Raw genomic sequence first — 8,588 nt, forward strand, 5'->3', positions numbered from 1 at the left:
GTCGAAACGTTGTACATTTGCTGTTATATTAAAGTTTTTCGTCATTACCCATTCAAGCCGTCTCCAGCCATTATTAGTCTCAAAGTGGGTTCCTCGTCATCGAATAGGCAACATGTAGCTATGGAGACCAAGGTTAAAATGAACAATGTAGGCAACACGTAGCTATGGAGTTCATGGTTAAAACGAACAATATAGGCAACATGTAGCTATGGAGGTCGTGGTTAAAATGAACAATGTGTTCAAAATGTAGATATGGAGATGAAGGATAAAACGGATAATGTAGGCAACATGTAGCTATGGAGATCATGGCTAAATCGAAATATATTCGAGCAGTATAAATCTAATGTGAGTGACAAAATTAGACTACACTTGTTAATTTCCCCATTCCTCTTACTTAATATATTACATATTTCAAATAAGAGGCGTGTAAAAATAGCCTTCTAACATTATTTTTTGTCTGTCACTTGACTACCCAGGAGGCCATTTGTTCAATACTAGAACTGTAAACTGGGCTGGACTTGTTAGCAGACAAAATTATGTTCAGAATTGTATCTTATATGCAATAAAAACAAACAGTTAGTGCTGAGGTTTTAAAAGCAGAAAGTTAATGGATCCTATGAGTAGCTAAGATTAGTGATAAATATCACACTAGGTTGCAGATGTTCAAATTCCTCTAAATTAGCTCATTAAAGATCTGTAAAAGTGCCCATGCTGTTTGTGTGTTTGTTCTCTAGTGATTACTGCTGTAATTATTTAAGGGTTCGATTAGATGACTTCGCTATTTTGTAACAACTAAGATGTTTATGTTTGTCACAGATGGACAAAAGAACCGGAGTGAAGGATGCCATTACAGCTTTATGAAGAGTAGTACCAAGTGATTCAGAAGTAAAGCAAGACTTTCTAGCGTTTCCATTTAGCTAAACGTTTGAAGATGTTTGCGTACGTTATACAATTACGCATAATTATGAGAACAGGTGGTATTATAATCGTGATGAAAATGGTGAAACGTCTGCATTGTTCATCAAAAACAAGTATAATTGTGACTGAAGTAATCCAAAGACACGAATGTTTACCAAGAATTGTGGTACAATAAAGAAATGACACTAATGCTCATTAAAAATATTGAAAATAAGTCTACAATGAGACTAAAATCATTTGATGAATATGCCTATACTGTACAATTAAGAAATAGAGTTAACTTTCTTTGTTAAGAAAATTATTTGGACAGAGCAGAAACCGGATATTAGCAATTCCCCTTTGGTAATTTAGACATTTTACCCTTCGCATGTAACTGTTGCTTCATTTATGAGGAAAGAAGGAGAATCCATATATGAAGTATTGCCGAGCAGTAAATAAATAATCTCCTTAATAAAAGAGTTACAGTAGACCTTCTTCAGCTTCTTTAAGTGCTAATGTAATCATGAATAATACTTACTGGCCATTAACAAAATATCAGTTCCTATTTGCTAAAAATGAAAAATCCGCACTTATAGAAATTGCAAAAAATGTTGAGGACTCTAATAGGAGACTTTTTGTTCTCATGAAGATTAATAATTGAAAGTCTTTAGCATTATACAAATTCCCATAGTGCAAAAACAATCAGTATTTTGTGAAATTACTAAAATAATTTAGTGGATAGATTTTAATGCTAAAAACCACCAAAAGAAACCAGTGTGTAATAGGTTATTTTCTTACATTTGTTCAGTGTTTTATATTTAGGTTTGTAACTCGCACTGAATTGAAGAAATACAATCTGTTACTCCAGTGACACCTTACTTTGTACATGGGTTATACGACCATTCAGAGACTTCAAGGTTAGGGTTGGTTGGCTGTTTATTGTACGGCGCAAAGTTCCAGGACTATCTGTGCATGAGATTCAGGTTGAGACATCACTAAATTAGAACTACTGGCAAGAAAAAGAGCAAGCAGTAAACAGTATGCGCTGCCTACACGGCTAGTCTTAATTGCATAGCTGGATTGACTGTCACAGTTATAACACCCACACAGCTGAACATGCTAGCGTTGTTAGAGCTTTATTTCGGCTCGAACCTCGGTAGGGTTTCAGCCATACATGAGTACAATCACAAATAGTGCGCGTAGAATAAAGTTCATGGTATATTTGAGTTTACATTTCATAATTGAAGAGCCAAGGTCAAGGAAAACAAATTTCATCTCAATGCTTAAAAATTAAACGTGTTCAACTTACTTTTGAAATAAATCAATATATCGATATATGTATATATATATATATATCCTTATTGATAGCTATCCACATTAAATATCCCAAGATACTACAATAGCCTAATATATAAAGAAAAATGACAAGAGGATACTGATGTATTGGAATGAACTTGGTTTATATACTGGCTCATTATTTTACTCCTGTGTGACAAAGAACTTGATATTATAGTTTTCTGTGCTTCTATGTAACAAGTGGCCACATTTTTGATGACATATCGAAGCCATTATTTGGCAAACGTTTGTGTGTGTGTCCGTTTATAACTGACTAAACCTTACATGTACCCTAAAGGCTCCCTAGGGAGAAAAATACAGGGGAATAGCATTCGGATCTGTCAACCCCATGTCACTTTCCGTGAACCCTTATAGCTTTCCTGTGCGTGCGCTGAACGGGTAAGTCGGCTGATATATTTATATAGGAAGCTCGTGATAATAAGTTTTTCCGAGTAAAATTAAACTTAGAAATAGAATCAAATGGCGTTTCTACTTAATTTTCCCCTCAAGTAATCATATAGAAGATCTGTCACACCAAGACATACCACCTCAATCTTAACTTAATGTTTCCCTCAACTAATCACATAAAAGATCTGTCACACCAAGACATACCACCTCAATCTTAACTTAATGTTTCCCTCAACTAATCACATAGAAGATCTGTCACACCAAGACATACCACTTTAATCTTAACTTTATATTTCCCTCAACTTATCACATAAAAGATCTGTCACACCAAGACATACCACTTCAATCTTAACTTAATGTTTCCCTCAACTAATCATATAGAAGATCTGTCACACCAAGACATACCACCTCAATCTTAACTTAATGTTTCCCTCAACTAATCACATAAAAGATCTGTCACACCAAGTCATACCACTTCAATCTTAACTTAATGTTTCCCTCAACCAGTCACATAAAAGATCTGTCACACCAAGACATACCACTTCAATCTTAACTTAATGTTTCCCTCAACTAATCATATAGAAGATCTGTCACACCAAGACATACCACCTCAATGATAATAAGGAATATACTGATGACGCTTAAAAAACTGTACTGAATATACATTGAGAAGAGCGTTAGAGTATTAATAAACGTATGACTTATTTCGTTGAGAAGGATGTTAGTCTATTAGTAAACCTACGATTTACTTCGCTGAGAAAGATGTTAGTCTATTAGTAAACCTACGACTTATTTCGTTGAGAAAGATGTTAGTCTATTAGTAGACCTACGACTTACTTCGTTGAGAAGGATGTTAGTCTATTAGTAAACCTACGACTTACTTCGCTGAGAAGGATGTTAGTCTATTAGTAAACCTACGACTTACTTCGCTGAGAAGGATGTTAGTCTATTAGTAAACCTACGACTTACTTCGTTGAGAAGGATGTTAGTCTATTAGTAAACCTATGACCTCACTCTTATAATATTCTCACGATCCGCACGTGCGGAGCGCGATCTTACGGCAAAGAAACGAGAACATAAACCGTCGAACTAACAGTCGCGTACACAAATTACTCGGCCGTCCTTGTTATTTCTGTTACACGTAATAAAATGAATGATAAATTCGTTTCTGAAAGGACAATGTCTCCCGGGGCTGGGCATGGTTTGGTGGTTAAGGTACTCGACTCGCAATCTGAGGATTGTGGGTTTAAGTTCCGTCACCGAACATACTCGCCTTTCCAGCTGTGTTATAATGTGACAGCTAATTCAATTTTTCTTTGGTAAACAAGTAGCCTAAGAGTTGGTGGGAAGTGTTGTTGACTAGTTGCCTTTCCTCTAATCTACCAATTCTAAATTAGGGACAACTAGTGCAGATAGCCCTCGTTTAGTTTGCTCGAAATTCAACTATCATTGAAACAAACAATAATGAATGCCAACTTCACTGCGCTGGTATTAGTCGATAGGCTTAACGTATTTCATTTAAAATGTTGTTCATTTGGTGAACTTGCCAGTGTATTAAATTGATAATTGTGTTTTGTTTTACTTGTTAGTTTTATATTATCAAATGTACGTTAGTTTATGTTTCCAATAGTAAATGGAGAAGAATGCAGAGCCATATTCGTCGACTCAGAATTGACAACAACAACAATGGAGAAGAATGCAGAGCCATATTCGTCGACTCAGAATTGACAACAACAACAGTATTGATTAATTTATTGGTTCTTAAGAAATGGTTGGCAAAGGCAAATTAAATCTATAAAAATCGAAATGAATTAATTTTATCAAACATATTTTTGGGCTTACATTAAAGATGTATATGAAACATGTTCCAGAACTGTATTCATAAATTAATATCAATATACTTGTTGAGAGACACGGCTGAAAAGAAAGGTTCTACTCTTGTATTTATTTATTTTAACTAGGGCTTACTTCTTTCTTAGCCGTTTCTTTTTTGAATAAATGTTTGTTTTGGTACTTTATTTAAAATTTAAGCCTATGACACTGTTTACGGTAGATCTGAGGAAATGTAGCAGAGATTTTGATGGGTCAAATCGAAGGAAGAAAAGTGAGAGGTCAGGTAGAGACACATTTTCTTCGATACATTAGACAATAAATTAGAGAAGAAAAGCTTGAGTTAGCAAAGTTGGTTCAGACAACGGAGTAAGATGACTTTAACAGAATCCTTGAAAACTATCAAACATTTTACAGAAAAACATTTCTTTTTCATTTCTTCTAAAATGATTCATATTGAAAAATGGTGAGTTTTGAGGGATGAAATGATGCACGTATGGAAGATAACATTTTTAAGCAATGTTAGATGTGGGATAGTAATAATACGGTTTAATTCAGAATGTTTTGCAGATCGAGCCATCCTGTTAAAGTCTTTTCACTTGTTCCCATGCCCCGTTACGTCTAACTATAAAATAAATACTAAGGTGGTGTCTTTTATCTGTTATATTTGTTAATCTATAAATTTATTTAGTTACTGGTCATCACCGTTATTCAACATTTTGTCATTCATTAAGGATGAGGGACCATAACAATTATTGTAATTATAAATATATTTACATTGCTATTGACAGTCACGAAAATATAACATAGTTTCCCGTAATTAAAAGCATATTTTCCTTGGGATGTAAACACAATAATTAAACTATCTCAACTTAATTTTCTCCCAAAGTATAGCCTTTAATGGAGTATGATAACGGGAACATATCTAATTGTACCACATTAAGTGTAGATTTCTAAAGATAGAAATACTAGTAAGATCTAATCGGAATATTATACCAAGAAATATTCAGTTATAGTTTCAACAATGATCAGTAGAACTACTCTTTCTCGGAGGTCATAAATGTTGTTTGTTGTTACAGGAGAATTTTAGTTAGAGTACATATAGTAATTTTGAAAAATTTAATGAATTGCAACTGCCTGTTAAAGGGAAAAGAGACAACGTTTCGGCTTCTATACAGGACCTATTTCTTTTCTTTTAACTGGCAGTTTCAGTCCATTTAAAGTTTTCAAACCTAGCATTTAATGTTTGGTTTGCTGAAGCATATTTAAGGCAGGAACGGCGGTATCTAAACATATTATCTTCAAAGTAATAAATGTTCAAAAAATTAAAAATACCTTACATTTTGATTTCTTTTTTTAGGCATTCTGATTTTCACCAATCTTTATGTCTGTAGAATATTTTAGATTATAAGTCCCAAATATATATTCGAAGGAGGAAAACAATTAATATAAAGTTATTATATGCAACTATATAGGTTTCTCATGTCCAAAGGCACAAAAACAATGCTATAAAGCGCGAATTAAAACATTATTTCAATACAAAGGACTTGACACGTTTCGATAGCCACTGGTTGCCTTCTCCAGAAATATTAACACAGTGTATAACGGTGTCTTTATAAAAATCGAAAACGCTACCTGAACTTTATTTTCTTAAAGAAATATCTTTTTATAAGTTATCACAGTTAAACCATTAAGTAAAATGCCGTCTTTCGTCAAAATTTATAATCAAATCTTTCTTCTTTAACGTTTCTATCGATTAGCGCATATTTCTCTTTTCAAAGGTTCAGATGTGCATTGAGTTTAGTATCATTCCAACGGACAGTATGATCTATTTTATGTTATGTTGAACTGTCAGTTTTTCAATTTGTGTTCCTTTACAGAAGGTTGAGTATATTTCATTGAAACAATTTTTATTATGCAAATCAGCAAGTCACGTGGCAACTACAGCCGAAATAAAATCGAATTCAAACGGCGTGTATCAGAACTACATTTGGACTTTGTAGGTAGTAGGATGTAAGATCCCTTTACCGCGCAAAATATTTATATATTCAGGTCATAAAGTTTTGTTCGGATCAGAGTTTTAGAATTCTAATATAGAATTATACCTTGTACTTAACGGCATTGGAAAACAAAGGAATATGGATTATCTTTAGCCGCCAGGACCATCGAGAAAGAGATCTGCAGCAAGTCGTACCTCAGCCGTGGTAAGCAAATTCTGCGTTATGTAACAGGAGAGAACACACGAACATAAGGGTCTGTGGCAAAAGCCGTATACGTGCTCCAGACAACATTGCACAGCATAAACAATAAATACATTCGTCTGGAAACAAGGTCAACAGAGTATAACTTCACAAATACAACGTTTCCAGTCATATCTTCTCTTCAACCGTCGCATACCTCAAGTAACTAGAGAATAAAATGGGTATTTATGCTATCCCATGTGAATACATGCCAACCAAGTCCAATGAACCGCAGTGTGGACTATGTGTACATGACGTGTGTGAATTGGGTGTTTATACTGTGTGGTTTCTGTGCATTATGTGAACTTTATGTAAATGCTGTATATACAGCACTTTGTGCTTGTTCAACTTGTTGACATCCCGTGTATATTCTATTTGAATAGTGGACCGAGAACGGCCCCCGTTGTTAGCGTGCCAAAGTGTAGATCTGAGGTTTTATGGTTCGCGCCCCGTTACCGCCAAAAAATAGAAGTTGCGTCATAATCATATTAGCAAAATCTTACTATTGGATTAAAGTAGCTCAAGAGTTGACAGTGGGTGGTGCTGACTAGCTCCATTTTTGCACTTCAAAATTAGGGACCCGGATAGCTCTCGAGTAAGTTTTCGTGAAATTCAAAAAGACACAACAACAATCTTAAAGTCTTACCAAATGATAAATTGTCAGTTTATGTTCTTGTTCCTAAGTGACTTAATGAGCGACATTGAAGTGAATGTATATGGAGCTTCAGTGTGTTTTGTGTTTACCACACTAAAAGACCAACGTTAACACATTGGCTTAAAACTTCAAAACAACTTAAGAAGAACATTGTTGCTAAACCCACACGTGGATCAGAATGTTTGCTCACTCAGTGCTAGAAGCGTTAATCTATTATAATTGTACTTTGTTATTTACTCGGTGTTCATATTCGAACCACTCCACTATACTGCAAGTCTAAACCCGAAACAAGTTATTTTGGGGTCATATTGAACGTTATAGGAATCTTTTCATTGGTGTCAAGATATATGAAAGATAAATGTTTTGCTTTGAGCCAAAAGTAGATGTTTGATTCGTAGGGAACGTCGTAAAAATGGTTCTTTCCTAAGGCCATCGCCATCACCATAACTTCTCCGCTAAGTTATAAAAGTTAACAAGCGTCAAAGAACTAGTGCTATTAAACTCCTGAGAGCATCCTACATCAAAGTTATGATCACGTTTATGTGTTTATTACAATGATAACCTGTGAACTTCAGAAGATAAAGAATAAAGTGTGGTCGGAAATCAGAGATGTACCGTTAATAATCATCAGACCTGATTTTTGTGACATGTCGTATGTTCGTTGTGTAACATTAAGCGTTCGAATAAACGACAGCAGATATTGTGAACAGAGTTCTGTATCGAAATGGTTTTTCTTATTTACTCGTAGAATTTATATAGCTATAACACAACGAAACTGCATTGCAACTGAACACAACAAGCTTAGTCACTAATTATGCCGTAAAACATTGGTTTAAGCAATTGGACATTGACTAATTAAAGCAGGAGAGTACACTCAATTGGTCAGGATACACAATTTTGGCATCCGATCTGTATTACCATATTACTTGAGATACGTTAGTGCTATTTTTGAATTTTACACCTAGGAGAGAAAAGTCCAGGGATATTTGATCATGCACTCATGAGATTACATTAACGGAACATTCGCAAGGTTATCTAAGCCTCGTCTTATGCACATATAAAGCATGTTCTGCAGTAGATGTTATATGTATAAATATATATGGATACGAAACATGTCATTGAGTGTTTTTTAGATATACATAAAGCTTAATCTTCAGTATTGATATACATATATATAAAGCATAGTTTCTAGTGTTGATGTATATATATATATATATATATAT

Source organism: Limulus polyphemus, unplaced genomic scaffold (assembly GCF_000517525.1).
Source record: "Limulus polyphemus unplaced genomic scaffold, Limulus_polyphemus-2.1.2 Scaffold1946, whole genome shotgun sequence".
NCBI lineage: Eukaryota > Metazoa > Arthropoda > Merostomata > Xiphosura > Limulidae > Limulus > Limulus polyphemus.